Source organism: Channa argus, chromosome 14 (assembly GCF_033026475.1).
Source record: "Channa argus isolate prfri chromosome 14, Channa argus male v1.0, whole genome shotgun sequence".
Taxonomy (NCBI): Eukaryota; Metazoa; Chordata; class Actinopteri; order Anabantiformes; family Channidae; genus Channa; species Channa argus.
In genome coordinates, this window is record NC_090210.1 from 31,055 (window position 1) to 52,917 (window position 21,863).

At 41.8% G+C, this 21,863-nt stretch overlaps 22 pseudogenes; all 22 read right to left on the reverse strand.

Moving 5' to 3' along the window:
• Positions 1–415: 415 nt before the first annotated feature.
• Positions 416–534, reverse strand: LOC137099115 (5S ribosomal RNA; annotated as a pseudogene).
• Positions 535–1,391: 857 nt separating this feature from the next.
• On the reverse strand, positions 1,392–1,510 carry LOC137098999 (5S ribosomal RNA; annotated as a pseudogene).
• An 857-nt stretch (positions 1,511–2,367) lies between these two features.
• Positions 2,368–2,486, reverse strand: LOC137099000 (5S ribosomal RNA; annotated as a pseudogene).
• An 856-nt stretch (positions 2,487–3,342) lies between these two features.
• LOC137099033 (5S ribosomal RNA) lies at positions 3,343–3,461 on the reverse strand (annotated as a pseudogene).
• An 857-nt stretch (positions 3,462–4,318) lies between these two features.
• Positions 4,319–4,437, reverse strand: LOC137099001 (5S ribosomal RNA; annotated as a pseudogene).
• Positions 4,438–5,290: 853 nt separating this feature from the next.
• On the reverse strand, positions 5,291–5,409 carry LOC137099002 (5S ribosomal RNA; annotated as a pseudogene).
• An 857-nt stretch (positions 5,410–6,266) lies between these two features.
• On the reverse strand, positions 6,267–6,385 carry LOC137099040 (5S ribosomal RNA; annotated as a pseudogene).
• Positions 6,386–7,242: 857 nt separating this feature from the next.
• LOC137099052 (5S ribosomal RNA) lies at positions 7,243–7,361 on the reverse strand (annotated as a pseudogene).
• Positions 7,362–8,214: 853 nt separating this feature from the next.
• On the reverse strand, positions 8,215–8,333 carry LOC137099003 (5S ribosomal RNA; annotated as a pseudogene).
• Positions 8,334–9,190: 857 nt separating this feature from the next.
• Positions 9,191–9,309, reverse strand: LOC137099005 (5S ribosomal RNA; annotated as a pseudogene).
• Positions 9,310–10,166: 857 nt separating this feature from the next.
• Positions 10,167–10,285, reverse strand: LOC137099006 (5S ribosomal RNA; annotated as a pseudogene).
• Positions 10,286–11,141: 856 nt separating this feature from the next.
• LOC137099007 (5S ribosomal RNA) lies at positions 11,142–11,260 on the reverse strand (annotated as a pseudogene).
• Positions 11,261–12,113: 853 nt separating this feature from the next.
• Positions 12,114–12,232, reverse strand: LOC137099008 (5S ribosomal RNA; annotated as a pseudogene).
• An 857-nt stretch (positions 12,233–13,089) lies between these two features.
• On the reverse strand, positions 13,090–13,208 carry LOC137099047 (5S ribosomal RNA; annotated as a pseudogene).
• An 856-nt stretch (positions 13,209–14,064) lies between these two features.
• On the reverse strand, positions 14,065–14,183 carry LOC137099009 (5S ribosomal RNA; annotated as a pseudogene).
• An 856-nt stretch (positions 14,184–15,039) lies between these two features.
• On the reverse strand, positions 15,040–15,158 carry LOC137099010 (5S ribosomal RNA; annotated as a pseudogene).
• Positions 15,159–16,015: 857 nt separating this feature from the next.
• Positions 16,016–16,134, reverse strand: LOC137099011 (5S ribosomal RNA; annotated as a pseudogene).
• Positions 16,135–16,990: 856 nt separating this feature from the next.
• On the reverse strand, positions 16,991–17,109 carry LOC137099034 (5S ribosomal RNA; annotated as a pseudogene).
• An 857-nt stretch (positions 17,110–17,966) lies between these two features.
• Positions 17,967–18,085, reverse strand: LOC137099012 (5S ribosomal RNA; annotated as a pseudogene).
• An 854-nt stretch (positions 18,086–18,939) lies between these two features.
• LOC137099048 (5S ribosomal RNA) lies at positions 18,940–19,058 on the reverse strand (annotated as a pseudogene).
• An 857-nt stretch (positions 19,059–19,915) lies between these two features.
• Positions 19,916–20,034, reverse strand: LOC137099013 (5S ribosomal RNA; annotated as a pseudogene).
• An 857-nt stretch (positions 20,035–20,891) lies between these two features.
• Positions 20,892–21,010, reverse strand: LOC137099055 (5S ribosomal RNA; annotated as a pseudogene).
• Positions 21,011–21,863: the final 853 nt, after the last annotated feature.

The window sequence follows — 21,863 nt, forward strand, 5'->3', positions numbered from 1 at the left end:
TACAAAATATACAATTTATAACAAAACCACGGCACAAAACCTAACAATTCAAAAATGCTAAATAAGGTTTGGAAACCAAGAACAGCAAACAAGTGCTGATGCCAGAAAGAGCCTCGCTAGCTGTTGGGAACCGTACTTTTAAAACTCCAGGAAGTGTAGGATGGACCAATAAGCTTCTTGTACTGCCCCTCAATCCGGCCAATCAGGCAGGGCACCTATAAGAATAAGAAAATAAAAACAACACATATGGCCAGGACCGTAACATGGTCTACTAGTAATGAAGCACGATGGTTGGCAAACCAATAAAGTAGCAAAACAGCAATGAAAGAACAAAATTTGATGAAAATATAGAACAATTTCTATGAATAAATAGGCAGTAACACCAGCTTGTGCTGCCCGTAAACCCAAGCAAAAAAGCTTACAGCACCTGGTATTCCCAGGCGGTCTTCCTACCAAGTACTAACCAGGCCCGGCTCTATTTGGCTGCCGAGATCGGACGAGATCGGGCGCTTAGAGAGCGGTGTGGCCGTAAGCTGCATTTGACATCATCAACAGCTCTTAAAAACGCTGGAGAAGCAGAATGCATGACACTTGCTAAGAAGAAGATAAATGTGGCAAAGTACAAAGTACTATAACTGTACTGGTCTTTTACGCCCCTGTCTAGGGGGTCAGGGTGCAACATACAAAGATAAATTAGGATGTTCCCTCTCCGGTCTCCAAACCAAAATCCAGGATCGAGATGTTCCAACAGAATGATATTTATTTTAAACGAAAGAAAGTGTCAAAAAAAACATGACACTACAACTCAGGGCGAACCAAGGCCAACATAATAAACAAAATAAGCCATTTCCCACAGAAAGTGTTAGCTAGCCTGATAGAAATAAACAAACCAAAAGATAGTCGCTAACCCTAACTCCCTAATGTGAAAACACTCCAAAGAAAATGGCAGTCCACCCCTACAGATTTAATACTATTTACAAAATATACAATTTATAAACAAAACCACGGCAAAAAACCTAACAATTCAAAAATGCTAAATAAGGTTTGGAAACCAAGAACAGCAAAGAGGTGCTGATGCCAGAAAGAGCCTCGCTAGCTGTTGGGAACCGTACTTTTAAAACTCCAGGAAGTGTAGGATGGACCAATCAGCTTCCTGTACTGCCCCCCAATCCGGCCAATCAGGCAGGGCACCTATAAGAACAAGAAAATAAAAACAACACATATGGCCAGGACCGTAACATGGTCTACTAGTAATGAAGCACGATGGTTGGCAAACCAATAAAGTAGCAAAACAGCAATGAAAGAACAAAATTTGATGAAAATATAGAACAATTTCTATGAATAAATAGGCACTAACACCAGCTTGTGCTGCCCGTAAACCCAAGCAAAAAAGCTTACAGCACCTGGTATTCCCAGGCGGTCTTCCTACCAAGTACTAACCAGGCCCGGCTCTATTTGGCTGCCGAGATCGGACGAGATCGGGCGCTTAGAGAGCGGTGTGGCCGTAAGCTGCATTTGACATCATCAACAGCTCTTAAAAACGCTAGAGAAGCAGAATGCATGACACTTGCTAAGAAGAAGATAAATGTGGCAAAGTACAAAGTACTATAACTGTACTGGTCTGTTACGCCCCTGTCTAGGGGGTCAGGGTGCAACATACAAAGATAAATTAGGATGTTCCCTCTCCGATCCTCAAACCAAAATCCAGGATTGAGATGTTCCAACAGAATGATATTTATTTTAAACGAAAGAAAGTGTCAAACAAAACATGACACTACAACTCAGGGCGAACCAAGGCCAACATAATAAACAAAATAAGCCATTTCCCACAGAAAGTGTTAGCTAGCCTGATAGAAATAAACAAACCAAAAGATAGTCGCTAACCCTAACTCCCTAATGTGAAAACACTCCAAAGAAAATGGCAGTTCACCCCTACAGATTTAATACTATTTACAAAATATACAATTTATAAACAAAACCACGGCACAAAACCTAACAATTCAAAAATGCTAAATAAGGTTTGGAAACCAAGAAAAGCAAACAGGTGCTGATGCCAGAAAGAGCCTCGCTAGCTGTTGGGAACCGTACTTTTAAAACTCCAGGAAGTGTAGGATGGACCAATCAGCTTCCTGTACTGCCCCCCAATCCGGCCAATCAGGCAAGGCACCTATAAGAACAACAAAATAAAAACAACACATATGGCCAGGACCGTAACATGGTCTACTAGTAATGAAGCACGATGGTTGGCAAACCAATAAAGTAGCAAAACAGCAATGAAAGAACAAAATTTGATGAAAATATAGAACAATTTCTATGAATAAATAGGCAGTAACACCAGCTTGTGCTGCCCGTAAACCCAAGCAAAAAAGCTTACAGCACCTGGTATTCCCAGGCGGTCTTCCTACCAAGTACTAACCAGGCCCGGCTCTATTTGGCTGCCGAGATCGGACGAGATCGGGCGCTTAGAGAGCGGTGTGGCCGTAAGCTGCATTTGACATCATCAACAGCTCTTAAAAACGCTGGAGAAGCAGAATGCATGACACTTGCTAAGAAGAAGATAAATGTGGCAAAGTACAAAGTACTATAACTGTACTGGTCTGTTACGCCCCTGTCTAGGGGGTCAGGGTGCAACATACAAAGATAAATTAGGATGTTCCCTCTCCGGTCTCCAAACCATAATCCAGGATCGAGATGTTCCAACAGAATGATATTTATTTTAAACGAAAGAAAGTGTCAAACAAAACATGACACTACAACTCAGGGCGAACCAAGGCCAACATAATAAACAAAATAAGCCATTTCCCACAGAAAGTGCTAGCTAGCCTGATAGAAATAAACAAACCAAAAGACAGTCGCTAACCCTAACTCCCTAATGTGAAAACGGTCCAAAGAAAATGGCAGTTCACCCCTACAGATTTAATACTATTTACAAAATATACAATTTATAACAAAACCACGTCACAAAACCTAACAATTCAAAAATGCTAAATAAGGTTTGGAAACCAAGAACAGCAAACAGGTGCTGATGCCAGAAAGAGCCTCGCTTGCTGTTGGGAACCATACTTTTAAAACTCCAGGAAGTGTAGGATGGACCAATCAGCTTCCTGTACTGCCCCCCAATCCGGCCAATCAGGCAGGGCACCTATAAGAACAAGAAAATAAAAACAACACATATGGCCAGGACCGTAACATGGTCTACTAGTAATGAAGCACGATGGTTGGCAAACCAATAAAGTAGCAAAACAGCAATGAAAGAACAAAATTTGATGAAAATATAGAACAATTTCTATGAATAAATAGGCAGTAACACCAGCTTGTGCTGCCCGTAAACCCAAGCAAAAAAGCTTACAGCACCTGGTATTCCCAGGCGGTCTTCCTACCAAGTACTAACCAGGCCCGGCTCTATTTGGCTGCCGAGATCGGACGAGATCGGGCGCTTAGAGAGCGATGTGGCCGTAAGCTGCATTTGACATCATCAACAGCTCTTAAAAACGCTAGAGAAGCAGAATGCATGACACTTGCTAAGAAGAAGATAAATGTGGCAAAGTACAAAGTACTATAACTGTACTGGTCTGTTACACCCCTGTGTAGGGGGTCAGGGTGCAACATACAAAGATAAATTAGCATGTTCCCTCTCCGATCCCCAAACCAAAATCCAGGATCGAGATGTTCCAACAGAATGATATTTATTTTAAACGAAAGAAAGTGTCAAACAAAACATGACACTACAACTCAGGGCGAACCAAGGCCAACATAATAAACAAAATAAGCCATTTCCCACAGAAAGTGCTAGCTAGCCTGATAGAAATAAACAAACCAAAAGACAGTCGCTAACCCTAACTCCCTAATGTGAAAACAGTCCAAAGAAAATGGCAGTTCACCCCTACAGATTTAATACTATTTACAAAATATACAATTTATAAACAAAACCACGGCACAAAACCTAACAATTCAAAAATGCTAAATAAGGTTTGGAAACCAAGAACAGCAAACAGGTGCTGATGCCAGAAAGAGCCTCGCTAGCTGTTGGGAACCGTACTTTTAAAACTCCAGGAAGTGTAGGATGGACCAATCAGCTTCCTGTACTGACCCCCAATCCGGCCAATCAGGCAGGGCACCTATAAGAACAACAAAATAAAAACAACACATATGGCCAGGACCGTAACATGGTCTACTAGTAATGAAGCACGATGGTTGGCAAACCAATAAAGTAGCAAAACAGCAATGAAAGAACAAAATTTGATGAAAATATAGAACAATTTCTATGAATAAATAGGCAGTAACACCAGCTTGTGCTGCCCGTAAACCCAAGCAAAAAAGCTTACAGCACCTGGTATTCCCAGGCGGTCTTCCTACCAAGTACTAACCAGGCCCGGCTCTATTTGGCTGCCGAGATCGGACGAGATCGGGCGCTTAGAGAGCGGTGTGGCCGTAAGCTGCATTTGACATCATCAACAGCTCTTAAAAACGCTGGAGAAGCAGAATGCATGACACTTGCTAAGAAGAAGATAAATGTGGCAAAGTACAAAGTACTATAACTGTACTGGTCTGTTACGCCCCTGTCTAGGGGGTCAGGGTGCAACATACAAAGATAAATTAGCATGTTCCCTCTCCGATCCCCAAACCAAAATCCAGGATCGAGATGTTCCAACAGAATGATATTTATTTTAAACGAAAGAAAGTGACAAACGAAGAATGACACAACTCAGGGCGAACCAAGGCCAACATAATAAACAAAATAAGCCATTTCCCACAGAAAGTGCTAGCTAGCCTGATAGAAATAAACAAACCAAAAGACAGTCGCTAACCTTAACTCCCTAATGTGAAAACGGTCCAAAGAAAATGGCAGTTCACCCCTACAGATTTAATACTATTTACAAAATATACAATTTATAACAAAACCACGTCACAAAACCTAACAATTCAAAAATGCTAAATAAGGCTTGGAAACCAAGAACAGCAAACAGGTGCTGATGCCAGAAAGAGCCTCGCTAGCTGTTGGGAACCGTACTTTTAAAACTCCAGGAAGTGTAGGATGGACCAATCAGCTTCCTGTACTGCCCCCCAATCCGGCCAATCAGGCACGGCACCTATAAGAACAAGAAAATAAAAACAACACATATGGCCAGGACCGTAACATGGTCTACTAGTAATGAAGCACGATGGTTGACAAACCAATAAAGTAGCAAAACAGCAATGAAAGAACAAAATTTGATGAAAATATGGAACAATTTCTATGAATAAATAGGCAGTAACACCAGCTTGTGCTGCCCGTAAACCCAAGCAAAAAAGCTTACAGCACCTGGTATTCCCAGGCGGTCTTCCTACCAAGTACTAACCAGGCCCGGCTCTATTTGGCTGCCGAGATCGGACGAGATCGGGCGCTTAGAGAGCGGTGTGGCCGTAAGCTGCATTTGACATCATCAACAGCTCTTAAAAACGCTAGAGAAGCACAATGCATGACACTTGCTAAGAAGAAGATAAATGTGGCAAAGTACAAAGTACTATAACTGTACTGGTCTGTTACGCCCCTGTCTAGGGGGTCAGGGTGCAACATACAAAGATAAATTAGCATGTTCCCTCTCCGATCCCCAAACCAAAATCCAGGATCGAGATGTTCCAACAGAATGATATTTATTTTAAACGAAAGAAAGTGTCAAACAAAACATGACACTACAACTCAGGGCGAACCAAGGCCAACATAATAAACAAAATAAGCCATTTCCCACATAAAGTGTTAGCTAGCCTGATAGAAATAAACAAACCAAAAGACAGTCGCTAACCCTAACTCCCTAATGTGAAAACAGTCCAAAGAAAATGGCAGTTCACCCCTACAGATTTAATACTATTTACAAAATATACAATTTATAAACAAAACCACGGCACAAAACCTAACAATTCAAAAATGCTAAATAAGGTTTGGAAACCAAGAACAGCAAACAGGTGCTGATGCCAGAAAGAGCCTCGCTAGCTGTTGGGAACCGTACTTTTAAAACTCCAGGAAGTGTAGGATGGACCAATCAGCTTCCTGTACTGCCCCCCAATCCGGCCAATCAGGCAGGGCACCTATAAGAACAAGAAAATAAAAACAACACATATGGCCAGGACTGTAACATGGTCTACTAGTAATGAAGCACGATGGTTGGCAAACCAATAAAGTAGCAAAACAGCAATGAAAGAACAAAATTTGATGAAAATATAGAACAATTTCTATGAATAAATAGGCAGTAACACCAGCTTGTGCTGCCCGTAAACCCAAGCAAAGAAGCTTACAGCACGTGGTATTCCCAGGCGGTCTTCCTACCAAGTACTAACCAGGCCCGGCTCTATTTGGCTGCCGAGATCGGACGAGATCGGGCGCTTAGAGAGTGGTGTGGCCGTAAGCTGCTTTTGACATCATCAACAGCTCCTAAAAACGCTGGAGAAGCAGAATGCACAACACTTGCTAAGAAGAAGATAAATGTGGCAAAGTACAAAGTACTATAACTGTACTGGTCTGTTACGCCCCTGTCTAGGGGGTCAGGGTGCAACATACAAAGATAAATTAGCATGTTCCCTCTCCGATCCCCAAACCAAAATCCAGGATCGAGATGTTCCAACAGAATGATATTTATTTTAAACGAAAGAAAGTGTCAAAAAAAACATGACACTACAACTCAGGGCGAACCAAGGCCAACATAATAAACAAAATAAGCCATTTCCCACAGAAAGTGTTAGCTAGCCTGATAGAAATAAACAAACCAAAAGATAGTCGCTAACCCTAACTCCCTAATGTGAAAACACTCCAAAGAAAATGGCAGTCCACCCCTACAGATTTAATACTATTTACAAAATATACAATTTATAAACAAAACCACGGCAAAAAACCTAACAATTCAAAAATGCTAAATAAGGTTTGGAAACCAAGAACAGCAAACAGGTGCTGATGCCAGAAAGAGCCTCGCTAGCTGTTGGGAACCGTACTTTTAAAACTCCAGGAAGTGTAGGATGGACCAATCAGCTTCCTGTACTGCCCCCCAATCCGGCCAATCAGGCAGGGCACCTATAAGAACAAGAAAATAAAAACAACACATATGGCCAGGACCGTAACATGGTCTACTAGTAATGAAGCACGATGGTTGGCAAACCAATAAAGTAGCAAAACAGCAATGAAAGAACAAAATTTGATGAAAATATAGAACAATTTCTATGAATAAATAGGCAGTAACACCAGCTTGTGCTGCCCGTAAACCCAAGCAAAAAAGCTTACAGCACGTGGTATTCCCAGGCGGTCTTCCTACCAAGTACTAACCAGGCCCGGCTCTATTTGGCTGCCGAGATCGGACGAGATCGGGCGCTTAGAGAGCGGTGTGGCCGTAAGCTGCATTTGACATCATCAACAGCTCTTAAAAACGCTGGAGAAGCAGAATGCATGACACTTGCTAAGAAGAAGATAAATGTGGCAAAGTACAAAGTACTATAACTGTACTGGTCTGTTACGCCCCTGTCTAGGGGGTCAGGGTGCAACATACAAAGATAAATTAGCATGTTCCCTCTCCGATCCCCAAACCAAAATCCAGGATCGAGATGTTCCAACAGAATGATATTTATTTTAAACGAAAGAAAGTGACAAACAAAAAATGACACAACTCAGGGCGAACCAAGGCCAACATAATAAACAAAATAAGCCATTTCCCACAGAAAGTGCTAGCTAGCCTGATAGAAATAAACAAACCAAAAGACAGTCGCTAACCCTAACTCCCTAATGTGAAAACGGTCCAAAGAAAATGGCAGTTCACCCCTACAGATTTAATACTATTTACAAAATATACAATTTATAACAAAACCACGTCACAAAACCTAACAATTCAAAAATGCTAAATAAGGTTTGGAAACCAAGAACAGCAAACAGGTGCTGATGCCAGAAAGAGCCTCGCTTGCTGTTGGGAACCGTACTTTTAAAACTCCAGGAAGTGTAGGATGGACCAATCAGCTTCCTGTACTGCCCCCCAATCCGGCCAATCAGGCAGGGCACCTATAAGAACAAGAAAATAAAAACAACACATATGGCCAGGACCGTAACATGGTCTACTAGTAATGAAGCACGATGGTTGGCAAACCAATAAAGTAGCAAAACAGCAATGAAAGAACAAAATTTGATGAAAATATAGAACAATTTCTATGAATAAATAGGCACTAACACCAGCTTGTGCTGCCCGTAAACCCAAGCAAAAAAGCTTACAGCACCTGGTATTCCCAGGCGGTCTTCCTACCAAGTACTAACCAGGCCCGGCTCTATTTGGCTGCCGAGATCGGACGAGATCGGGCGCTTAGAGAGCGGTGTGGCCGTAAGCTGCATTTGACATCATCAACAGCTCTTAAAAACGCTAGAGAAGCAGAATGCATGACACTTGCTAAGAAGAAGATAAATGTGGCAAAGTACAAAGTACTATAACTGTACTGGTCTGTTACGCCCCTGTCTAGGGGGTCAGGGTGCAACATACAAAGATAAATTAGGATGTTCCCTCTCCGATCCTCAAACCAAAATCCAGGATTGAGATGTTCCAACAGAATGATATTTATTTTAAACGAAAGAAAGTGTCAAACAAAACATGACACTACAACTCAGGGCGAACCAAGGCCAACATAATAAACAAAATAAGCCATTTCCCACAGAAAGTGTTAGCTAGCCTGATAGAAATAAACAAACCAAAAGATAGTCGCTAACCCTAACTCCCTAATGTGAAAACACTCCAAAGAAAATGGCAGTTCACCCCTACAGATTTAATACTATTTACAAAATATACAATTTATAAACAAAACCACGGCACAAAACCTAACAATTCAAAAATGCTAAATAAGGTTTGGAAACCAAGAAAAGCAAACAGGTGCTGATGCCAGAAAGAGCCTCGCTAGCTGTTGGGAACCGTACTTTTAAAACTCCAGGAAGTGTAGGATGGACCAATCAGCTTCCTGTACTGCCCCCCAATCCGGCCAATCAGGCAAGGCACCTATAAGAACAACAAAATAAAAACAACACATATGGCCAGGACCGTAACATGGTCTACTAGTAATGAAGCACGATGGTTGGCAAACCAATAAAGTAGCAAAACAGCAATGAAAGAACAAAATTTGATGAAAATATAGAACAATTTCTATGAATAAATAGGCAGTAACACCAGCTTGTGCTGCCCGTAAACCCAAGCAAAAAAGCTTACAGCACCTGGTATTCCCAGGCGGTCTTCCTACCAAGTACTAACCAGGCCCGGCTCTATTTGGCTGCCGAGATCGGACGAGATCGGGCGCTTAGAGAGCGGTGTGGCCGTAAGCTGCATTTGACATCATCAACAGCTCTTAAAAACGCTAGAGAAGCAGAATGCATGACACTTGCTAAGAAGAAGATAAATGTGGCAAAGTACAAAGTACTATAACTGTACTGGTCTGTTACGCCCCTGTCTAGGGGGTCAGGGTGCAACATACAAAGATAAATTAGCATGTTCCCTCTCCGATCCCCAAACCAAAATCCAGGATCGAGATGTTCCAACAGAATGATATTTATTTTAAACGAAAGAAAGTGTCAAACAAAACATGACACTACAACTCAGGGCGAACCAAGGCCAACATAATAAACAAAATAAGCCATTTCCCACATAAAGTGTTAGCTAGCCTGATAGAAATAAACAAACCAAAAGACAGTCGCTAACCCTAACTCCCTAATGTGAAAACAGTCCAAAGAAAATGGCAGTTCACCCCTACAGATTTAATACTATTTACAAAATATACAATTTATAAACAAAACCACGTCACAAAACCTAACAATTCAAAAATGCTAAATAAGGTTTGGAAACCAAGAAAAGCAAACAGGTGCTGATGCCAGAAAGAGCCTCGCTAGCTGTTGGGAACCGTACTTTTAAAACTCCAGGAAGTGTAGGATGGACCAATCAGCTTCCTGTACTGCCCCCCAATCCGGCCAATCAGGCAAGGCACCTATAAGAACAACAAAATAAAAACAACACATATGGCCAGGACCGTAACATGGTCTACTAGTAATGAAGCACGATGGTTGGCAAACCAATAAAGTAGCAAAACAGCAATGAAAGAACAAAATTTGATGAAAATATAGAACAATTTCTATGAATAAATAGGCAGTAACACCAGCTTGTGCTGCCCGTAAACCCAAGCAAAAAAGCTTACAGCACCTGGTATTCCCAGGCGGTCTTCCTACCAAGTACTAACCAGGCCCGGCTCTATTTGGCTGCCGAGATCGGACGAGATCGGGCGCTTAGAGAGCGGTGTGGCCGTAAGCTGCATTTGACATCATCAACAGCTCTTAAAAACGCTGGAGAAGCAGAATGCATGACACTTGCTAAGAAGAAGATAAATGTGGCAAAGTACAAAGTACTATAACTGTACTGGTCTGTTACGCCCCTGTCTAGGGGGTCAGGGTGCAACATACAAAGATAAATTAGGATGTTCCCTCTCCGGTCTCCAAACCATAATCCAGGATCGAGATGTTCCAACAGAATGATATTTATTTTAAACGAAAGAAAGTGTCAAACAAAACATGACACTACAACTCAGGGCGAACCAAGGCCAACATAATAAACAAAATAAGCCATTTCCCACAGAAAGTGCTAGCTAGCCTGATAGAAATAAACAAACCAAAAGACAGTCGCTAACCCTAACTCCCTAATGTGAAAACGGTCCAAAGAAAATGGCAGTTCACCCCTACAGATTTAATACTATTTACAAAATATACAATTTATAACAAAACCACGTCACAAAACCTAACAATTCAAAAATGCTAAATAAGGTTTGGAAACCAAGAACAGCAAACAGGTGCTGATGCCAGAAAGAGCCTCGCTTGCTGTTGGGAACCATACTTTTAAAACTCCAGGAAGTGTAGGATGGACCAATCAGCTTCCTGTACTGCCCCCCAATCCGGCCAATCAGGCAGGGCACCTATAAGAACAAGAAAATAAAAACAACACATATGGCCAGGACCGTAACATGGTCTACTAGTAATGAAGCACGATGGTTGGCAAACCAATAAAGTAGCAAAACAGCAATGAAAGAACAAAATTTGATGAAAATATAGAACAATTTCTATGAATAAATAGGCATTAACACCAGCTTGTGCTGCCCGTAAACCCAAGCAAAAAAGCTTACAGCACCTGGTATTCCCAGGCGGTCTTCCTACCAAGTACTAACCAGGCCCGGCTCTATTTGGCTGCCGAGATCGGACGAGATCGGGCGCTTAGAGAGCGGTGTGGCCGTAAGCTGCATTTGACATCATCAACAGCTCTTAAAAACGCTGGAGAAGCAGAATGCATGACACTTGCTAAGAAGAAGATAAATGTGGCAAAGTACAAAGTACTATAACTGTACTGGTCTGTTACGCCCCTGTCTAGGGGGTCAGGGTGCAACATACAAAGATAAATTAGCATGTTCCCTCTCCGATCCCCAAACCAAAATCCAGGATCGAGATGTTCCAACAGAATGATATTTATTTTAAACGAAAGAAAGTGACAAACGAAGAATGACACAACTCAGGGCGAACCAAGGCCAACATAATAAACAAAATAAGCCATTTCCCACAGAAAGTGCTAGCTAGCCTGATAGAAATAAACAAACCAAAAGACAGTCGCTAACCTTAACTCCCTAATGTGAAAACGGTCCAAAGAAAATGGCAGTTCACCCCTACAGATTTAATACTATTTACAAAATATACAATTTATAACAAAACCACGTCACAAAACCTAACAATTCAAAAATGCTAAATAAGGTTTGGAAACCAAGAACAGCAAACAGGTGCTGATGCCAGAAAGAGCCTCGCTAGCTGTTGGGAACCGTACTTTTAAAACTCCAGGAAGTGTAGGATGGACCAATCAGCTTCCTGTACTGCCCCCCAATCCGGCCAATCAGGCACGGCACCTATAAGAACAAGAAAATAAAAACAACACATATGGCCAGGACCGTAACATGGTCTACTAGTAATGAAGCACGATGGTTGACAAACCAATAAAGTAGCAAAACAGCAATGAAAGAACAAAATTTGATGAAAATATGGAACAATTTCTATGAATAAATAGGCAGTAACACCAGCTTGTGCTGCCCGTAAACCCAAGCAAAAAAGCTTACAGCACCTGGTATTCCCAGGCGGTCTTCCTACCAAGTACTAACCAGGCCCGGCTCTATTTGGCTGCCGAGATCGGACGAGATCGGGCGCTTAGAGAGCGGTGTGGCCGTAAGCTGCATTTGACATCATCAACAGCTCTTAAAAACGCTAGAGAAGCACAATGCATGACACTTGCTAAGAAGAAGATAAATGTGGCAAAGTACAAAGTACTATAACTGTACTGGTCTGTTACGCCCCTGTCTAGGGGGTCAGGGTGCAACATACAAAGATAAATTAGCATGTTCCCTCTCCGATCCCCAAACCAAAATCCAGGATCGAGATGTTCCAACAGAATGATATTTATTTTAAACGAAAAAAAGTGTCAAACAAAACATGACACTACAACTCAGGGCGAACCAAGGCCAACATAATAAACAAAATAAGCCATTTCCCACATAAAGTGTTAGCTAGCCTGATAGAAATAAACAAACCAAAAGACAGTCGCTAACCCTAACTCCCTAATGTGAAAACAGTCCAAAGAAAATGGCAGTTCACCCCTACAGATTTAATACTATTTACAAAATATACAATTTATAAACAAAACCACGGCACAAAACCTAACAATTCAAAAATGCTAAATAAGGTTTGGAAACCAAGAACAGCAAACAGGTGCTGATGCCAGAAAGAGCCTCGCTAGCTGTTGGGAACCGTACTTTTAAAACTCCAGGAAGTGTAGGATGGACCAATCAGCTTCCTGTACTGCCCCCCAATCCGGCCAATCAGGCAGGGCACCTATAAGAACAAGAAAATAAAAACAACACATATGGCCAGGACTGTAACATGGTCTACTAGTAATGAAGCACGATGGTTGGCAAACCAATAAAGTAGCAAAACAGCAATGAAAGAACAAAATTTGATGAAAATATAGAACAATTTCTATGAATAAATAGGCAGTAACACCAGCTTGTGCTGCCCGTAAACCCAAGCAAAGAAGCTTACAGCACGTGGTATTCCCAGGCGGTCTTCCTACCAAGTACTAACCAGGCCCGGCTCTATTTGGCTGCCGAGATCGGACGAGATCGGGAGCTTAGAGAGTGGTGTGGCCGTAAGCTGCTTTTGACATCATCAACAGCTCCTAAAAACGCTGGAGAAGCAGAATGCACAACACTTGCTAAGAAGAAGATAAATGTGGCAAAGTACAAAGTACTATAACTGTACTGGTCTGTTACGCCCCTGTCTAGGGGGTCAGGGTGCAACATACAAAGATAAATTAGCATGTTCCCTCTCCGATCCCCAAACCAAAATCCAGGATCGAGATGTTCCAACAGAATGATATTTATTTTAAACGAAAGAAAGTGTCAAACAAAACATGACACTACAACTCAGGGCGAACCAAGGCCAACATAATAAAGAAAATAAGCCATTTCCCACAGAAAGTGCTAGCTAGCCTGATAGAAATAAACAAACCAAAAGACAGTCGCTAACCCTAACTCCCTAATGTGAAAACGGTCCAAAGAAAATGGCAGTTCACCCCTACAGATTTAATACTATTTACAAAATATACAATTTATAACAAAACCACGTCACAAAACCTAACAATTCAAAAATGCTAAATAAGGTTTGGAAACCAAGAACAGCAAACAGGTGCTGATGCCAGAAAGAGCCTCGCTTGCTGTTGGGAACCGTACTTTTAAAACTCCAGGAAGTGTAGGATGGACCAATCAGCTTCCTGTACTGCCCCCCAATCCGGCCAATCAGGCAGGGCACCTATAAGAACAAGAAAATAAAAACAACACATATGGCCAGGACCGTAACATGGTCTACTAGTAATGAAGCACGATGGTTGGCAAACCAATAAAGTAGCAAAACAGCAATGAAAGAACAAAATTTGATGAAAATATAGAACAATTTCTATGAATAAATAGGCAGTAACACCAGCTTGTGCTGCCCGTAAACCCAAGCAAAAAAGCTTACAGCACCTGGTATTCCCAGGCGGTCTTCCTACCAAGTACTAACCAGGCCCGGCTCTATTTGGCTGCCGAGATCGGACGAGATCGGGCGCTTAGAGAGCGGTGTGGCCGTAAGCTGCATTTGACATCATCAACAGCTCTTAAAAACGCTAGAGAAGCAGAATGCATGACACTTGCTAAGAAGGAGATAAATGTGGCAAAGTACAAAGTACTATAACTGTACTGGTCTGTTACGCCCCTGTCTAGGGGGTCAGGGTGCAACATACAAAGATAAATTAGCATGTTCCCTCTCCGATCCCCAAACCAAAATCCAGGATCGAGATGTTCCAACAGAATGATATTTATTTTAAACGAAAGAAAGTGTCAAACAAAACATGACACTACAACTCAGGGCGAACCAAGGCCAACATAATAAACAAAATAAGCCATTTCCCACAGAAAGTGCTAGCTAGCCTGATAGAAATAAACAAACCAAAAGACAGTCGCTAACCCTAACTCCCTAATGTGAAAACGGTCCAAAGAAAATGGCAGTTCACCCCTACAGATTTAATACTATTTACAAAATATACAATTTATAACAAAACCACGGCACAAAACCTAACAATTCAAAAATGCTAAATAAGGTTTGGAAACCAAGAACAGCAAACAGGTGCTGATGCCAGAAAGAGCCTCGCTTGCTGTTGGGAACCGTACTTTTAAAACTCCAGGAAGTGTAGGATGGACCAATCAGCTTCCTGTACTGCCCCCCAATCCGGCCAATCAGGCAGGGCACCTATAAGAACAAGAAAATAAAAACAACACATATGGCCAGGACCGTAACATGGTCTACTAGTAATGAAGCACGATGGTTGGCAAACCAATAAAGTAGCAAAACAGCAATGAAAGAACAAAATTTGATGAAAATATAGAACAATTTCTATGAATAAATAGGCACTAACACCAGCTTGTGCTGCCCGTAAACCCAAGCAAAAAAGCTTACAGCACCTGGTATTCCCAGGCGGTCTTCCTACCAAGTACTAACCAGGCCCGGCTCTATTTGGCTGCCGAGATCGGACGAGATCGGGCGCTTAGAGAGCGGTGTGGCCGTAAGCTGCATTTGACATCATCAACAGCTCTTAAAAACGCTAGAGAAGCAGAATGCATGACACTTGCTAAGAAGAAGATAAATGTGGCAAAGTACAAAGTACTATAACTGTACTGGTCTGTTACGCCCCTGTCTAGGGGGTCAGGGTGCAACATACAAAGATAAATTAGGATGTTCCCTCTCCGATCCTCAAACCAAAATCCAGGATTGAGATGTTCCAACAGAATGATATTTATTTTAAACGAAAGAAAGTGTCAAACAAAACATGACACTACAACTCAGGGCGAACCAAGGCCAACATAATAAACAAAATAAGCCATTTCCCACAGAAAGTGTTAGCTAGCCTGATAGAAATAAACAAACCAAAAGATAGTCGCTAACCCTAACTCCCTAATGTGAAAACACTCCAAAGAAAATGGCAGTTCACCCCTACAGATTTAATACTATTTACAAAATATACAATTTATAAACAAAACCACGGCACAAAACCTAACAATTCAAAAATGCTAAATAAGGTTTGGAAACCAAGAAAAGCAAACAGGTGCTGATGCCAGAAAGAGCCTCGCTAGCTGTTGGGAACCGTACTTTTAAAACTCCAGGAAGTGTAGGATGGACCAATCAGCTTCCTGTACTGCCCCCCAATCCGGCCAATCAGGCAAGGCACCTATAAGAACAACAAAATAAAAACAACACATATGGCCAGGACCGTAACATGGTCTACTAGTAATGAAGCACGATGGTTGGCAAACCAATAAAGTAGCAAAACAGCAATGAAAGAACAAAATTTGATGAAAATATAGAACAATTTCTATGAATAAATAGGCAGTAACACCAGCTTGTGCTGCCCGTAAACCCAAGCAAAAAAGCTTACAGCACCTGGTATTCCCAGGCGGTCTTCCTACCAAGTACTAACCAGGCCCGGCTCTATTTGGCTGCCGAGATCGGACGAGATCGGGCGCTTAGAGAGCGGTGTGGCCGTAAGCTGCATTTGACATCATCAACAGCTCTTAAAAACGCTGGAGAAGCAGAATGCATGACACTTGCTAAGAAGAAGATAAATGTGGCAAAGTACAAAGTACTATAACTGTACTGGTCTGTTACGCCCCTGTCTAGGGGGTCAGGGTGCAACATACAAAGATAAATTAGGATGTTCCCTCTCCGGTCTCCAAACCATAATCCAGGATCGAGATGTTCCAACAGAATGATATTTATTTTAAACGAAAGAAAGTGTCAAACAAAACATGACACTACAACTCAGGGCGAACCAAGGCCAACATAATAAACAAAATAAGCCATTTCCCACAGAAAGTGCTAGCTAGCCTGATAGAAATAAACAAACCAAAAGACAGTCGCTAACCCTAACTCCCTAATGTGAAAACGGTCCAAAGAAAATGGCAGTTCACCCCTACAGATTTAATACTATTTACAAAATATACAATTTATAACAAAACCACGTCACAAAACCTAACAATTCAAAAATGCTAAATAAGGTTTGGAAACCAAGAACAGCAAACAGGTGCTGATGCCAGAAAGAGCCTCGCTTGCTGTTGGGAACCATACTTTTAAAACTCCAGGAAGTGTAGGATGGACCAATCAGCTTCCTGTACTGCCCCCCAATCCGGCCAATCAGGCAGGGCACCTATAAGAACAAGAAAATAAAAACAACACATATGGCCAGGACCGTAACATGGTCTACTAGTAATGAAGCACGATGGTTGGCAAACCAATAAAGTAGCAAAACAGCAATGAAAGAACAAAATTTGATGAAAATATAGAACAATTTCTATGAATAAATAGGCAGTAACACCAGCTTGTGCTGCCCGTAAACCCAAGCAAAAAAGCTTACAGCACCTGGTATTCCCAGGCGGTCTTCCTACCAAGTACTAACCAGGCCCGGCTCTATTTGGCTGCCGAGATCGGACGAGATCGGGCGCTTAGAGAGCGATGTGGCCGTAAGCTGCATTTGACATCATCAACAGCTCTTAAAAACGCTAGAGAAGCAGAATGCATGACACTTGCTAAGAAGAAGATAAATGTGGCAAAGTACAAAGTACTATAACTGTACTGGTCTGTTACACCCCTGTGTAGGGGGTCAGGGTGCAACATACAAAGATAAATTAGCATGTTCCCTCTCCGATCCCCAAACCAAAATCCAGGATCGAGATGTTCCAACAGAATGATATTTATTTTAAACGAAAGAAAGTGTCAAACAAAACATGACACTACAACTCAGGGCGAACCAAGGCCAACATAATAAACAAAATAAGCCATTTCCCACAGAAAGTGCTAGCTAGCCTGATAGAAATAAACAAACCAAAAGACAGTCGCTAACCCTAACTCCCTAATGTGAAAACAGTCCAAAGAAAATGGCAGTTCACCCCTACAGATTTAATACTATTTACAAAATATACAATTTATAAACAAAACCACGGCACAAAACCTAACAATTCAAAAATGCTAAATAAGGTTTGGAAACCAAGAACAGCAAACAGGTGCTGATGCCAGAAAGAGCCTCGCTAGCTGTTGGGAACCGTACTTTTAAAACTCCAGGAAGTGTAGGATGGACCAATCAGCTTCCTGTACTGACCCCCAATCCGGCCAATCAGGCAGGGCACCTATAAGAACAACAAAATAAAAACAACACATATGGCCAGGACCGTAACATGGTCTACTAGTAATGAAGCACGATGGTTGGCAAACCAATAAAGTAGCAAAACAGCAATGAAAGAACAAAATTTGATGAAAATATAGAACAATTTCTATGAATAAATAGGCAGTAACACCAGCTTGTGCTGCCCGTAAACCCAAGCAAAAAAGCTTACAGCACCTGGTATTCCCAGGCGGTCTTCCTACCAAGTACTAACCAGGCCCGGCTCTATTTGGCTGCCGAGATCGGACGAGATCGGGCGCTTAGAGAGCGGTGTGGCCGTAAGCTGCATTTGACATCATCAACAGCTCTTAAAAACGCTGGAGAAGCAGAATGCATGACACTTGCTAAGAAGAAGATAAATGTGGCAAAGTACAAAGTACTATAACTGTACTGGTCTGTTACGCCCCTGTCTAGGGGGTCAGGGTGCAACATACAAAGATAAATTAGCATGTTCCCTCTCCGATCCCCAAACCAAAATCCAGGATCGAGATGTTCCAACAGAATGATATTTATTTTAAACGAAAGAAAGTGACAAACGAAGAATGACACAACTCAGGGCGAACCAAGGCCAACATAATAAACAAAATAAGCCATTTCCCACAGAAAGTGCTAGCTAGCCTGATAGAAATAAACAAACCAAAAGACAGTCGCTAACCTTAACTCCCTAATGTGAAAACGGTCCAAAGAAAATGGCAGTTCACCCCTACAGATTTAATACTATTTACAAAATATACAATTTATAAACAAAACCACGGCACAAAACCTAACAATTCAAAAATGCTAAATAAGGTTTGGAAACCAAGAACAGCAAACAGGTGCTGATGCAAGAAAGAGCCTCGCTAGCTGTTGGGAACCGTACTTTTAAAACTCCAGGAAGTGAAGGATGGACCAATCAGCTTCCTATACTGCCCCCCAATCCGGCCAATCAGGCAGGGCACCTATAAGAACAACAAAATAAAAACAACACATATGGCCAGGACCGTAACATGGTCTACTAGTAATGAAGCACGATGGTTGGCAAACCAATAAAGTAGCAAAACAGCAATGAAAGAACAAAATTTGATGAAAATATAGAACAATTTCTATGAATAAATAGGCAGTAACACCAGCTTGTGCTGCCCGTAAACCCAAGCAAAGAAGCTTACAGCACGTGGTATTCCCAGGCGGTCTTCCTACCAAGTACTAACCAGGCCCGGCTCTATTTGGCTGCCGAGATCGGACGAGATCGGGAGCTTAGAGAGTGGTGTGGCCGTAAGCTGCTTTTGACATCATCAACAGCTCCTAAAAACGCTGGAGAAGCAGAATGCACAACACTTGCTAAGAAGAAGATAAATGTGGCAAAGTACAAAGTACTATAACTGTACTGGTCTGTTACGCCCCTGTCTAGGGGGTCAGGGTGCAACATACAAAGATAAATTAGGATGTTCCCTCTCCGGTCTCCAAACCATAATCCAGGATCGAGATGTTCCAACAGAATGATATTTATTTTAAACGAAAGAAAGTGTCAAACAAAACATGACACTACAACTCAGGGCGAACCAAGGCCAACATAATAAACAAAATAAGCCATTTCCCACAGAAAGTGCTAGCTAGCCTGATAGAAATAAACAAACCAAAAGACAGTCGCTAACCCTAACTCCCAAATGTGAAAACAGTCCAAAGAAAATGGTAGTTCACCCCTACAGATTTAATACTATTTACAAAATATACAATTTATAAACAAAACCACGGCACAAAACCAAACAATTCAAAAATGCTAAATAAGGTTTGGAAACCAAGAACAGCAAACAGGTGCTGATGCCAGAAAGAGCCTCGCTAGCTGTTGGGAACCGTACTTTTAAAACTCCAGGAAGTGTAGGATGGACCAATCAGCTTCCTGTACTGCCCCCCAATCCGGCCAATCAGGCAGGGCACCTATAAGAACAAGAAAATAAAAACAACACATATGGCCAGGACCGTAACATGGTCTACTAGTAATGAAGCACGATGGTTGGCAAACCAATAAAGTAGCAAAACAGCAATGAAAGAACAAAATTTGATGAAAATATAGAACAATTTCTATGAATAAATAGGCAGTAACACCAGCTTGTGCTGCCCGTAAACCCAAGCAAAAAAGCTTACAGCACCTGGTATTCCCAGGCGGTCTTCCTACCAAGTACTAACCAGGCCCGGCTCTATTTGGCTGCCGAGATCGGACGAGATCGGGCGCTTAGAGAGCGGTGTGGCCGTAAGCTGCATTTGACATCATCAACAGCTCTTAAAAACGCTAGAGAAGCAGAATGCATGACACTTGCTAAGAAGAAGATAAATGTTGCAAAGTACAAAGTACTATAACTGTACTGGTCTGTTACGCCCCTGTCTAGGGGGTCAGGGTGCAACATACAAAGATAAATTAGGATGTTCCCTCTCCGGTCTCCAAACCATAATCCAGGATCGAGATGTTCCAACAGAATGATATTTATTTTAAACGAAAGAAAGTGTCAAACAAAACATGACACTACAACTCAGGGCGAACCAAGGCCAACATAATAAACAAAATAAGCCATTTCCCACAGAAAGTGCTAGCTAGCCTGATAGAAATAAACAAACCAAAAGACAGTCGCTAACCCTAACTCCCAAATGTGAAAACAGTCCAAAGAAAATGGTAGTTCACCCCTATAGATTTAATACTATTTACAAAATATACAATTTATAAACAAAACCACGGCACAAAACCAAACAATTCAAAAATGCTAAATAAGGTTTGGAAACCAAGAACAGCAAACAGGTGCTGATGCCAGAAAGAGCCTCGCTAGCTGTTGGGAACCGTACTTTTAAAACTCCAGGAAGTGTAGGATGGACCAATCAGCTTCCTGTACTGCCCCCCAATCCGGCCAATCAGGCAGGGCACCTATAAGAACAAGAAAATAAAAACAACACATATGGCCAGGACTGTAACATGGTCTACTAGTAATAAAGCACGATGGTTGGCAAACCAATAAAGTAGCAAAACAGCAATGAAAGAACAAAATTTGATGAAAATATAGAACAATTTCTATGAATAAATAGGCAGTAACACCAGCTTGTGCTGCCCGTAAACCCAAGCAAAGAAGCTTACAGCACGTGGTATTCCCAGGCGGTCTTCCTACCAAGTACTAACAAGGCCCGGCCCTATTTGGCTGCTGAGATCGGACGGGATCGGGCGCTTAGAGAGCAGTGTGGCCGTAAGCTGCATTTGACATCATCAACAGCTCTTAAAAACGCTGGAGAAGCAGAATGCATGACACTTGCTAAGAAGAAGATAAATGTGGCAAAGTACAAAGTACTATAACTGTACTGGTCTGTTACGCCCCTGTCTAGGGGGTCAGGGTGCAACATACAAAGATAAATTAGCATGTTCCCTCTCCGATCCCCAAACCAAAATCCAGGATCGAGATGTTCCAACAGAATGATATTTATTTTAAACGAAAGAAAGTGTCAAACAAAACATGACACTACAACTCAGGGCGAACCAAGGCCAACATAATAAACAAAATAAGCCATTTCCCACAAAAAGTGTTAGCTAGCCTGATAGAAATAAACAAACCAAAAGACAGTCGCTAACCCTAACTCCCTAATGTGAAAACAGTCCAAAGAAAATGGCAGTTCACCCCTACAGATTTAATACTATTTACAAAATATACAATTTATAAACAAAACCACGGCACAAAACCTAACAATTCAAAAATGCTAAATAAGGTTTGGAAACCAAGAACAGCAAACAGGTGCTGATGCCAGAAAGAGCCTCGCTAGCTGTTGGGAACCGTACTTTTAAAACTCCAGGAAGTGTAGGATGGACCAATCAGCTTCCTGTACTGCCCCCCAATCCGGCCAATCAGGCAGGGCACCTATAAGAACAAGAAAATAAAAACAACACATATGGCCAGGACCGTAACATGGTCTACTAGTAATGAAGCACGATGGTTGGCAAACCAATAAAGTAGCAAAACAGCAATGAAAGAACAAAATTTGATGAAAATATAGAACAATTTCTATGAATAAATAGGCAGTAACACCAGCTTGTGCTGCCCGTAAACCCAAGCA